Genomic DNA, 13,152 nt, shown 5'->3' on the forward strand with positions numbered 1-13,152 from the left:
CAGGAATCTCAACTGAAACAACACTGGAAGCTAGTAGTTGACCACAGAAGCTGTAGGTGAAATGTCAAGGCAGAGAGAGGCCTCAGTGGTCTACTTGGAAGCCACAATCATTGTGACTTAAAGCTTTGTCATTCCAGAAATGCAGATCTTTCCTTTCTCCATTGCCTTCTTTCTCACCCCAGCCAAGAGCTGGACTAAGGAAAGGCCAGCTGGAGTCCTGGCCCTCCAAGTGACCTGCCTCCCAGGCACAATCCTGAGGAGCTGCCTGCCTGATGCAGAACCACCAGTGCCCAACCCCTGCAGAAGTGCCCCTCCTGAATCATGCATCTCCAGGGAGGGCCCCAAAACTCTATCTTCCTCATTCCCTCCTCAGCAGAGAGCCTACCAGTGATATGGAAGATGATTCAGCCCAGGCCCTGCTGGCAAAGAAAGATCAAGTCCAAGCCTGGGGAATTCTCTGCAGGCTTTGGCATGGAACCCAGCTGTCCCTTGTACACAGGGTAGAGGCCAACCCAGGTCTTGAGGTCAAGCCCCCAGGAAAGAGTCTGTAGGCATCTGGGGGGAAGGAGTCTTGTTGCCAGCCCCATCTGTCATTACAAGCTCCAGGGAACCCACTTTCTGCCAAGATTCAAGCTCAGGAAATCACACTGCTGCCTTCCTCTCTTAACCCACTGGGTTTTTCCTTTTTGTAATTTTTTCTTGAAGACAGGGTCTTGGTCTGTCACCCGAGCTGGGGACATTGATGTGATCATGTCTCACTGTAGCCTACACCTCCTGGGCTCCAGCAATCCTCCCACCTCAGCCTCCTGAGTAGCTGAGACCACAGGCACATGTTACCATGCCCAGCTAATGTTTTTCATTTCTTGTAGAGATGGGGTTTCACCATGTTTCCCAGGCTGTCTTGAACTCCTAGACTCAAGCAATCCTCCTGCCTTAGCCTCCCAAAGTGCCGACATTACAGGCGTGAGCCACCACGCCAGCTTTGTTTTTTGGTTTTTGGTTTTTTTTAACACCCTTGTTTATTGCTTTTTTCATCTGTTCTCCCAGCACTGCTTTGGCTCTTCAGATGAATGTGAATTGTCTGTCTCGACTTTGTCTTCCTTACTACCCTTTCTTGCCAACCTCTTTCATCTTATTTTTAATGTTTCTCAGCTTGTATTTATTTTATTTGATCTTCTTTTATATTACCGTATTTTTTTAGTTTACTTTTACTCTTGGTAGCCTCATGGGTTTTTACTTTAAATTTCCCAGGCCAGCAATCTTTTGCATTGCTCATTCTATTAATTTGAGGCTTCCATTGATTCATTCCTTGGTTTTCCCGAGGTTAGGGAGAGGGAAAATTCCAGCACCAGCTTGCCTCAGCCACCAGGACAAGACCCACTGTTATGCCCCTTTGCACCCTTCCGATGGCACGGTGCAGACACCTATGGCGGGCAGCCCAGATGAGGGAGGGCTTCTGCGGGCCACAGCCATGCCCCATGGGCCAATGAGGAGAAAGGAAATCACACATCATGTGTCTGCCCTAGACGGGAAGGCCTCATCTTTCCAGGGCAATGACCTCTTTACTCCCATTATACAGTCAGGAAACTGGGACTCGGGACTGGGTCTTCAGTCTGCTTAGAATCAACTAGTCCAAAAAGTTACCTGTGTGGAAAATTGCTTCCTTTGCAAAAGCAAGGAACTCCAGAGGTCTCTTTCCAGGACCCAGGCTCTCCAGGCAGGGTGGGTGGCAGGACTGAACAGCAGCTCAGGCTCATCTGGGGCTCTCATGCTGACATCTAGGACTCCCCCTTGACCCCTTGGAATCCAGCAAGGTTCATCCCTTCCTTAGAACCCTGCAAAAGTCAGATAAGGCAAGCTGGAGTGTGCACAAAGGCATCTCCAAACACCAAGGGAGAGCAAAGGAGAAGGAAGGCTCAGGTCCAAAGAACGACCCCCAGGAGCTGTCATCTCAGTCCCAGGCCTCTGGGGGCAGCCTGTGTCTCACCTCCTGCTAAAGCAGAGATTCTCCAAGTATGTGCCCCAAAGCCTGGATATAAGAGGCTCTTCAGAGGAAGCTCAGGGTTTTTGAGAACCCCACTGCACGTCCATAGCCAGCCTTGGGCATGGGCGCTTTGAGTCTACCTGTGTGTAGAGAATGGCTTCTGCTGCTGCAGCTCACACATGTAAAACCACAGCCCTGAAAAGCCTGTCCTAGAGCCCACAGGCTGGCCCAGGCCCTCCCAGGAGACCTGCTGGGCTCCCTGCTTCCCCACCCCAACGCCTGCCTGGGGTGGCTCCTCTCCTCTCTCCCCAACACCTGGGCTCTGCAACTCTGCTGTTTTTGCACTTTGGGGACCACTCTATTCCCCAATGACTGGAAGGACTAAGTGGCAGGGTCCTGAATCCTGGCCTGTCTGACCCCAGAGCTGAACTCAGGCTCCTGTACCCTCAACAGTCACCGCCTGACTGTCCCAGAACATGAAGTGCCACAGAGACCCCTGCCCCTTCCACCACTGCCCAGGGCTCCTCCTGCCCCTGTCATCTCCTGCTTTGGGTTCCAGGGCTCCACACAGGTTTAGCTGAGACCTTGAGCTGAGTTAAGGAAGGGAGTGTACATTGCAGGCGAAGGGAACAGCGAGAGGAAAGGTATGGAGGTGGAAGCAAGTAAGGGAAGGCTGTGGGGAGAGCAGCAAGGTGGGAAAAAGGAGGCAGCAGAGGGACCAGGATAGAAGTTGACAGAATGGTCCTGGTGGGAGATGCTAAAGCCAGACATGCTCCTTCCCAAACACATCTCTACAGAGTGGGTCTGGGGTGGCATCATGGCAGCCAGAGGCCTATCAACCATCGTGTCTTCAGTGGACATCCTGGGCAAGAGAATCACCAATCCGCAAAAGGGAACTTAAACAGTGGAGTGAGAGGTCTTTGTCCCCCTGGCTACCAGGGAACTCATGGGAGACTGTCCCACCCTGGTTCTACACACAATGCTCTATGCCAGTCATATGCCCTCCGCCCTCCCCAGGAATGAGGCTGCAGGTGTCCACACATAGAGTGGGGCCTTGTTGTTCACCAGACGCCCCCTGCTCCTTGTTTAAGATGAGGTACCTAAATGTCAGCCTGCACAGCAGGCCAGGAGCTGCACAGATATTCTGTTCAATGGATGTGAGAGGTCCACCCCACCACACCCCTCCTCACCCCATCCTCCTAAGTTGGGTGTAACACAGGGGCTCCCACAAGCTCACAGCCTTTCAGAGCTGAGTCCCCAACTCTCCCAAGGGAGCAGGGATGGGGGAGCTGCATCCACCTGAAGCCCTTGCTCATCCAACTGAAAGCCCCTTCCCCAGACCCAGCCCTCCAGCTAAACGCAGCCCCTAATGGATCTGAGCACCCTACATATGGACACACCCATTTCCAAGAGCAGGTTATCTGGCCTGTAAACTTCTTCTTCCATCTGACAATGAAGTGAAATTGTGATTGATTTTTCCTATCTGGGCACCATAGTGCATTTAGCACCCTGTGAACCTAAAGAGGGGAAGTACTACCTCCCAGGAGGCCTCTGGAGACTTGGTTTGGAGCAAGGGCTGCCTGGTACTCCTTCAGATGAGGCAGGAACATGGCAAAGGCTCTGAATCCACTGCCAATATGCCAGGCAACCTTGGGCAAAGTCCCTGACTTGCCAGAGATCTGTCTGGAAAATAGAGAGGGACCCAGAGATGTCTTCTGTTTTGGGGGTTTTGGCTTTTTTTGTTTGTTTGAGACAGTCTTGCTCTGTTGCCCAGGCTAGAGTACAGTGGCATGATCTCAGCTCACTACAACCTCCACCTCCCACGTTCAAGTGATTCTCCTGCCTCAGCCTCCCAAGTAGCTGGGACTGAAGGCATGTGTCACCACGCCTGACTAATTGTTGTATTTTTAGTAGAAAGGGGGGTTTTACCAGGTTGGCCAGGCGGTCTCAAACTCCTGACCTCAAGTGATCTGACTGCCTCAGCCTCCCAAAGTGCTGGGAAATTACAAGTCTGAGCCACTGAGCCTGGTGGGAGCTTTGATATGAGGGAACAGAAAAGGGAGTGGGAGGAAGCAGAAGCTCCCAGGGGAGGCTCCCAGGGAAGGAGGGGAACCTGCATGTGCTTAACCCTTGCCAAGCACAAGGCCTGTGCACCAAAGCAGCACACACGCCTCACTGTGGGGACAGGCAGTGGAAGGAGAAGGAGGTTGAAACAGGAAAAAGGGTCTGCAGATCAGAGGCCGTCGGCAGGCCTGCCACCCAGGTCCTCACTGTCTCCAGGACCAGGGCAGATCAACCAACAAGGGAAAGCGAGGGAGAAGCAGCCTCAGCAGTCAGAGGGCAGGGGCAGGGCAGGGCTCAACCACTGAGGGACACTCACTGTTGCCTGCCGAGCGGCTGCTCACGGCCTGTTGGTGACTGACTCAAGACTTTGTGAGAATGGGACTCTTATCCCCACTCTACAGATGAGATCATCAAGGCTCAGAGCGGTAAAGTCACCGGACAGTTAATGAAAAATAGCCCCCAACAGATGTCCACATTCTAATCCCCAGAATTTGTAAATGTGACCTTATTTGGAGACAGCATTTGCAGATTTGATTAAGTCAAGCATCTGCAAATGAGGAGATGGTCCTGGATTGCCAAAGTGGGCCTGGATTGTCCAAGTGGGCCCTAAATGCCATCATGAATGTCCATCTAAGAAAGAGTCAGAGAAGGACGACACAGAGAAGACCATGTGATCACAGAGGCACGGATTGGAGGGGCGCGGCCCCCTGCCAAGGAATGCGGGCAGCCACCAGAAGCTGAAATTTCATATAGCAGCCACAGGAAATGAACACAATGCAGAGGCCAGGACACAGATCGAGATTAGCCTGACATGGCCCACCAGCCCTGCGCATGGGGACAAACCCCAGCTCCTTTGGGGAGAAAGCCCCAGGGCCAGTCAGTCCAGCCCAGCATGAGCCCAGGCTGTGCACACTCACCCCAGCACAGCCTTCCTGGAGACCAGCAAACTGAGACAGTTAGGGCAGCCAGCAAGGCGGCCAGTAGACAGGTACAGCCCTCCCAGGGACAGCCACGGTCCTGCACTCCACCATGTCCTCTGAGGACTGCACCAGTCTTCAGGGGCACACAGGACCGAGGGGGATGGAAATTAGTGGGAGAGACCTCCAGGACCGCAGCACCCATAGCAGCTGTGTCTGAGCCCAACTGCAACTGCCTGCCCTCTGCTCTCCATTCCCACACAGCAATCCACCCCAACCTTGTTTCTTAAAACACAAAAAGTCCTTCATTTCTTATACACAGAAGCTAGTTTTAATGTCTTGTTTGATTTACAAAATGTCAGAAAATGTGAAGAAGAAAATGATGATAACCCATGACACTACCTCCATGTTCTTCCCAAGTGGTCCATTCTGACCAATGAGACCTTGACTGAAGCTCTATTCACATAAAATAAAAGGCAGAGCCTCTGGAGGAGAAAGACTTTGTTCCTGTGCCTTCCCCCTTCTTCCTGCCTGGAAGGTAGACAGGAGACCCGGAGGAAAGCCTACCGTCCTGTGACCTTGAGAAGCCAAGCAGGGCATGCACAGCCTGCGTTCCAGGAGGGCAGAGTGGAGCTGCTTTATCAGCCCAGGACACAGGAGCCAATGAGACGCTGGTCTTTATAAGCTTCTGCAGTGAAGTTCTCAGTTACTCGTAACTTAACACAAATCCTACCTGATACCATCAACCAGAAATAACCGCCGTTGACATTGTGATGCTCTTCTTCCCATCCTTTTTTCTATTCAAGTATAATTTTGAAAGAGAAACAGACACAAGTATTGCTACCTGAAATTATTTTTCACTTCTTTCTTGCCTGTCTTCACCTACAGAAGGAAAGCCCAATAAGGAGGGCGATAGTATTTATCTTATTTACAGTTGTATTCTCAGTGCCTAAAAGAATACCTGGCATGTCTCACAGATATTCAATAAATGTTAAATCAATTAATTAGTGAATGAATGAACATTTTAACGTGAACATTTCACTCTGCTATGAAATTCTCTTCCAAAAATGTGATTTTTTTAATGGCTGATTACAGTTCTATTCCATGGAGCTATCATACGTTATTCAATCATTCATTTCCTGTTGAACATTCTCCCCAGTTTTTACCATTATAAACAGTGCTTCAGTAAAAATACTTATACATGCATTTTCAACTTTTATGCAATTATTTTCTTGGTAGAAAAAATACCTAGCAGTGGAATTGCTGGGTCAAAGGTTATGCATCGTTTAAGTCTCTAATACATAGTTCCAAAATTGCCCTCCAAAGCTGTTTTTAAAACCAATCTACATTTCCATGGGCAGTTCATGGAAGTGTCTGCTTCTCTGCACCTTCACCAACACTAAACATTATTCTTTGTTTCATTCTTGATAAATGAAAAATTGTATCTCTAAGTTGTTTTAGGGTCCACTTCCCACTCACTGGGAACACTGACTGTTCTTTCCCCAGTGTGTGGCTCTTTGTGGGGTCACCTGAGGGTAGTGGCCTGCATCTGCCATCATCTGTTGAGGGTCTGTGACCACAGAAGGGAGGGTCCCCTTGGCCTATGGGCCAGTGGTCAAGCCTCTCCAGGAAATGCTGGGGAGAGTAGCCAAAGGCTAGACCTCTGGAGTCCACGAGATTTCCAGACTAGAATCATCTGGAATCACGGAGCTGACCTTCCTTCACAGGAGGCCGGGCCATCCCCGTGATCCCCTGACAAGGGTCATGGTGGGCGGGACAGACCTAAGTCCTAATGTGGACCCAGAGTCTGGTGGTGGTGGGTGAGGGGTAGGCCCAGGCGAGGACCAGACGTTTTTGGGGACTGGCAGGGAAGGGAAGCTGATGCCAGGCCCTGAGACCTGGAAGGCTGTTACGGACTCTGAGATACCCGAGGGGGTTGAATAAGGAGGAAGGGGGAGCCATTCCAGGAAGCAGGCTGAGCATAAGCAAAGGCCCAGAGCAGATTCAAGCATGGGGTGGGCTCAAGCCCAGATCAGGACCACACGGCGCGCGCATCCTCTCCGCCACACTCCCTCCCCAGAGGCCACGCGCGCCTGCAATACCGCTCAGGCCCAGCCGGTCAGCGACCTAATGAAGGCCGAGGTGGGGGTTGTCCAAACATCTCCCGACCCTCACACTCTGTGCCTGGCCTGGGCCGCACCCTGAGCCACCGCGCAATTGCCCACATTTCACAGATAGGGGGATTGTGCACGGAACAAAGATGGTCAAGGGCCTCCAGGCACCACGAGGGGCCAAGAAAGAGCCAGGCACGCCGGCGACTCGAGGGCTGGAGAGCCTCGTGGAAGAGGTGGTGGGGCGCCCTGCCCCAAGAGACCCCAGGCTGAACACAGACAGCGGTCTCCGGCCCCCATGCCCGCCCTACTGGGCAGATAGCTACACAGACTACCCCGCCGATGCCGCAGGTGACAGCGCGAGGCACGCAGCGAGGGCACAGGCCCAAGCGAGGAGCTGTTCCCAAGCCCGACCGCCCGCGCCGCCCAGGAGCAGTCGCAGTGCAATGCTGCCCCCTGCCGGCAACCGCGGGAACGGGCCCCGGGCGCTGCCGCGCGAGCCGCCCCAGGAGGCAGGACCGGTCCCAAGGATAACCGCACCTCCACGTGGTCCGGGAGGCCTGCAGGCTGCTGGGCGGTGGGAAGCCTAACAAGGCCTGGTCTCAGTGAAAATAACAGCAATAACCCACATTTACATTGCGTTTACTACGAGACAGGCACTATGTCAACGCTTTGCATATATTAACTCATGTAATCCTCACCCAATCCTTCACAAGGGAGGCGCTCTTATTATTCCCATTTTATAGAGCAGTAAATGGAGGCACAAGAGAGTTATGTAATATGCCCAAGTGGTATGTGGCAAAATAGGATTTGAACCCAGGCATTCTGGCTCCCCAGCCCACGTCTTTGAACTATCTGCCAGTCAGAAAAACCAGTGGGGGATCCACCGTCATACAGCCCAGCACCTATGTGTAAATTCTTGTGGATTTCTAGAGCCCAACCCCCATGGTCAGCCCCTGCTGCAAATAGCAGGCAGGTGTCCTAAAGCGTGGATCATTAACCATTCTCCATCTGGACCACATATGGAGGGACTAGGGCCCTGGATTTCCCAGGGGTCTGTTGGAGACTGCCTGAGCATTCCCTGAGAGCCTTAAAAGGCCAGGATCCACAGGAGACTGAGGCAGGAGAATGGCGTGAACCCGGGAGGTGGAGCTTGCAGTGAGCCGAGACTGCGCCACAGCACTCCAGCCTGGGCGACAGAGCGAGACTCCGTCTCAAAAAAAAAAAAAAAAAGGCCAGGATCCAAAGAGGTGATCCCAGTATCCCCCTCCTTAGGCCATCCAAGATTCGGAGCAGGAAGAGGGCCTGGGTGAGATCAGCTTTTGTGAAGAACCCACTGTGCGCAATGTCAGTCCTGGCAGCCCCAAGTTCTTCCGCTTCCCCCTCACCCTGATTCCTGCCAAAGTTTCAGGCTCAACTCTGTCAAAACCGTAAGTCAAACTGTGACAGTCCTACTTAAAGCTCTTTACTACAACTCAACAACAAGACCCAACCTGATTAAAAATCAGGCAAAGGACATGAATAGCCTTATCTCCAAAGAAGAGATATAAATGACCAATAAGCACATGAAAAGATGTTCAAAATCACTAGTTATTAGGGAAATGCAATAAAAACCACAATGAGATACCACCTCACATCCATTACACACTAATCACAATCAACCAATAAATCACAAGCAAAGATGTGAAGAAATCGGAACCCTTGTGAACTATTCGTGGGAACGTAAGAGGGTGCAGCCGCTATGGAAAACAGTAGGCCATTTCTCAAAAAATTAAAAATAGAACTACCATGTGATTTCCAACTTAACCAAAAGGGTCAGAATCTCACTTAAAGAGTTTATTAAGTGCAAAGTTCAAGGACAAGTGGCCCAGGAAGCAAAGATTCCAAAGGATGGAAGTCAGTGTAGATCCAAAGTGTAGAAGTTTAGGATCGTGCATACAGACAAAGTTTAGGGAAGCTTAACAGAACATTTAACATCTTTTTATGTAAAGCTTAATACATAGTTACAATGATCTGATTAGTCAAGATGGACTTTTTCTTCCGGGAAAGGTATACTTAACATTCCACACTGAAGATATAACTGTCATGGGGTCTTGGCTGCTATCTGGTCTAAGTTAGGTACAGGACCATAAAAAAGGCAGTTAATCTATAACAAAGATCAGTGATTGGAAGGGGGGAGTTATGGTCTCTGGTCTCCCCTCGTCATTTACAGAACAAGAGCAATGAGTAAGAGAGTTAATCTATAACCTTTTTCTTTCTTTTTTTTTTTTTTTTTTTTTTGAGACTGAGTCTCACTTTGTCACCAGACTGGAGTGCAGTGGTGTGATCTCGGCTCACTGCAACCTCTGCCTCCCGGGTTCAAGCAATTCTCTTGTCTCAGCCTCCCAAGTAGCTGGGATTACAGGCACCTGCCACCACACCCAGCTAATTTTTGGATTTTTAGAAAAGATGGGGTTTCACTATGTTGGCCAGGCTGGTCTCGAACTCCTGAACTCAAGTGATCCACCCACCTCAGCCTTTCAAAGTGCTGGGATTACAGGTGTGCTCCGCCACACCCGGCCTTAATCTATAATCTAAGAAGCAGAATTGCAAACATGCTACATGAATGAGCCTTTCCCCTTGGTATAATAAATTTAGAGGATCCTGAAATTTTATTTCCTTTTACATGATCCAGCAATTCCACTATGGGTATATATCCAAAAGAATTGAAAACAGGTCCTCAAAGAGATATTTGTACACCAATATTTATAGCAATGTTATTCACAATAGCTAAAGGGTGGAAGAAACGCAGGTGTTCATCAACGGTCCATCCATGCAATGGAATATTATTCATCCTTAAAAAGGAAGGACATTTTGACACATGTTCCAACATAGATGAACCTTAAGGACATTATGCTAAATGAAATAAGCCCATCACAAAACGAAAAATACTGGCCTGGCTTGGTGGCTCATACCTGTATCCCAGCACTTTGGGAGGCCAAGGTAAGTGGATTGTCTGAGCTCAGGAGTTTGAGACCAACCTGGGCAACATGGCAAAACCCTGTCTCAACCAAAAAATACAAAAAAAAAACACACCTGTGGTCCCAGCTTCTTGGGAGGTTGAGACAGGAGGATGGCTTGCGCCTGGAAGGCAGAGGTTGCAGTGAACTAAGATTGTACAACTGCATCCCAACCCGGGTAACAGAGTGAGACATCATCTAAAAAAAAGAAAAGAAAAGACAAATACTGTATGATTCACTCACAGGAGGTACCTAGAGTAGTCAAATTCATAGAGACAGAAAGTAGAATGGTGGTTGCCAGGGTCCGAGGGGAGATGAGAATGGGGAGTTGTTTAATGGGGACAGTGTTTCAGTTTGGGAAGATGAAAAAGTTCTGGAGATGGATGGTAGTGAGGGTTGCACAACAATGTGAATGTACCTAATGCCACTGAACTGTACACTTAAAAATGGTTAGGATGGTAAATGCTATATTATGTGCATTTTATCACAATTAAAAATAAAAATAATGTAAAATCAAACAAACCCTTTGCTGGGCCCTCTGTCTACAGAACAATGGTCGAGTTCCATAGCATTTATGCTGTAGTGAATTTCTGCAGGACTGGCCCCAGGCAATGCCCCCTACCCTGGGAGCTGTGCCATCAAAACAACACAGGGCTGTAGCAGGAATGACCAAGGTCATAGAAGACCCAGGCCCTGACTATGTCTGATTGGTCTGAAGATGGTCACCTACTCCAAACTAGCCAATCAGCACCCTCCTTGGAATGCTTTAACTAGAATAAAGAGAATCTGGCCTTCTAGGTGGTGGGAATGTAAGACGTGAAGTCAGGCTAGGTGGGCAGACATGATCCCTGATGGGTAGAAGGAACCAGAGAAGCAGGGGCAAGAGGTGTTGGCTGTTCCCCTGCCCTCCCTACCTTTGCGGTGTGAGTTTCTGCCATGTGTTATGGTCACTGAAAACCAAAAGATTACTGGCTAGAACAGAAGCCCTCCAAAGGGCTCCCAACCCCCCAGTGTGAAACAATTCGGTAACACTAATGAGCCACAGTGTTTCCCACCTCCCAGCGCCTGCTGTTCCCTCTCCTAGGAATGCCTTCTTTCGTGGATGGTCCACTAAAAATGTATGCGGCTTTTAAGATGAGGTTGAAGCTCCATGAACCAGGAAGCCTTTATTACCTACACCCCCAACCCCATGTGGAAGTGATGCAACCTGTGGCTGCAGCATCCACCATCATATATGTCTGTTCTCACACCTGCCTCCCCTTCTAGCTGGAAGAGTCTCAAAAGCTGAGACTCATCTTGTGTTCCCACTACCCAGGAAAGGGTCTAGCACCTAATGGGTTCTCAATCAATGCTTACTGAATGAAGATGGAGAGGCAAAGTAAATATCAACCCTCTTTTACAGAGCACACAGCTGAGGCTCAATGACGTGGCATCCCAGGTCAATCCCCTACAAGCTGCAGGCATCCCCTTATCTGATCTCACCTCCCAGCCCTCCCCAACTGCTGAAACCCATCCACACGCCTTCGGAACTCCTGGTCAATAGGAAATTCACACCTGGATACATCATAGTGAGACAGCAGAAAACCAAAGATACAGAGAAAAATTGTAAAAGCAGCTAGAGAAGGAAAAACAGATGTCTTAAACTGACAGCTGACTTCTCAACAACAGTACACACATAACAAGGCGGAAGATAGTGGAGTGGTAGCTTCAATGAGCTGAAAGAACATTTCTACCCTAGAACTCTACGCTAAGGAAAAAAATGTCTTTCAAGAATTAGGATGAAATAAAGATTTTTTCAGGCAAACAAAAACTCTGAGAGTTCAATTAGAAGCAGACGTTCACTAAAGGAAATGCTCAAGGAGCTATTTCAGGCAGAAGGAAAGTGATCCCAGATGGAAGGACCTATGTACAGGAAAGAGTGAAAAGCAATGAGCGTTTAAATGCATGGGTGAATATAAATGAACACTGTCTAGAACAGTGATGCCTACGGCATACAAAAATTAAGAACTAAAATATAAGACAATACATGGATTGCCTGGGGAATATAGCAAAAGTATTCATTAACTGTAAACTTTGGTAAATTAAGTATGCAGATTTTAATTTTGAAGGAAAGCACGTACACACAAAAGGAGACAATAACTTCTGATGGAAAATGTATGACAAAGTACAGCGAAGTCCAAGAAAATACAGTTGAGCCCAAGAAAGCAAGAAAAAGAAACATAGAACAGAAAGGCAAATAGCCCAAAATAAAGTGATATTTTAAAAACAGAAATACATTGATAAGTATATTAAATGTAAGAGAAATGAATGCTTTAGTCAAATGGCAAATGTTAGTACATTGGATTTTTTATGAAAATCTGGAAGTGACAAAAGTCACATTTAGGATATAAAAAATAAAGAAATATTGAGAATAAAAGGAATAAGTATAATGTGCCATGTGAGCATTAACCAAAAAAGAGCTACTGTGGCTATAGTAATGTCAGACAAAATAGATTTTAGAGCAAAAAGTATTATTAGAGATAAAGAGGATTATTATGTGATGATAAAATACTCTATTTACAAGGGAGACATAAAAATGTTCTATTTGTATGCACTTAACCACAGAGTCGAAAAATATATAAAGCCCAAAATTATATGTCTACAAGAAGAAAGCAAATCCAACATCATAGTGAGAGAATTTAGCACAAGTCTCAGTATAGACAAGAAAAGCAGTAAAAAGCCATCACAATTTAGGGAAGAAATAAACCATCTATACAATATTATTAACATATTTGATCTAGTGGACACATATAGAATACTGCACTCAACAAGAAGCAGATTACAGTTTCTTTTCAAGCATACATGAACATTTACAAAAAGATAATGTTTAGGCCGGGCACAGTGGCTCATGCTTTTAATCCCAGCACTTTAGGAGGCCTAGATGGGCAGATTAATACTGAGGTCAGGAGTTCAAGACTAGCCTGGCCAATATGGCGAAACCCCATCTCTACTAAAAGTACAAAAATTAGCCCACCATGGTGGTGTGTGCCTGTAATCTCAGCTACTTAGGAGGCTGAAGCAAGAAAATCAGTTGAATC

The sequence above is a fragment of the Piliocolobus tephrosceles genome, chromosome 9 (assembly GCF_002776525.5).
Source record: "Piliocolobus tephrosceles isolate RC106 chromosome 9, ASM277652v3, whole genome shotgun sequence".
NCBI lineage: Eukaryota > Metazoa > Chordata > Mammalia > Primates > Cercopithecidae > Piliocolobus > Piliocolobus tephrosceles.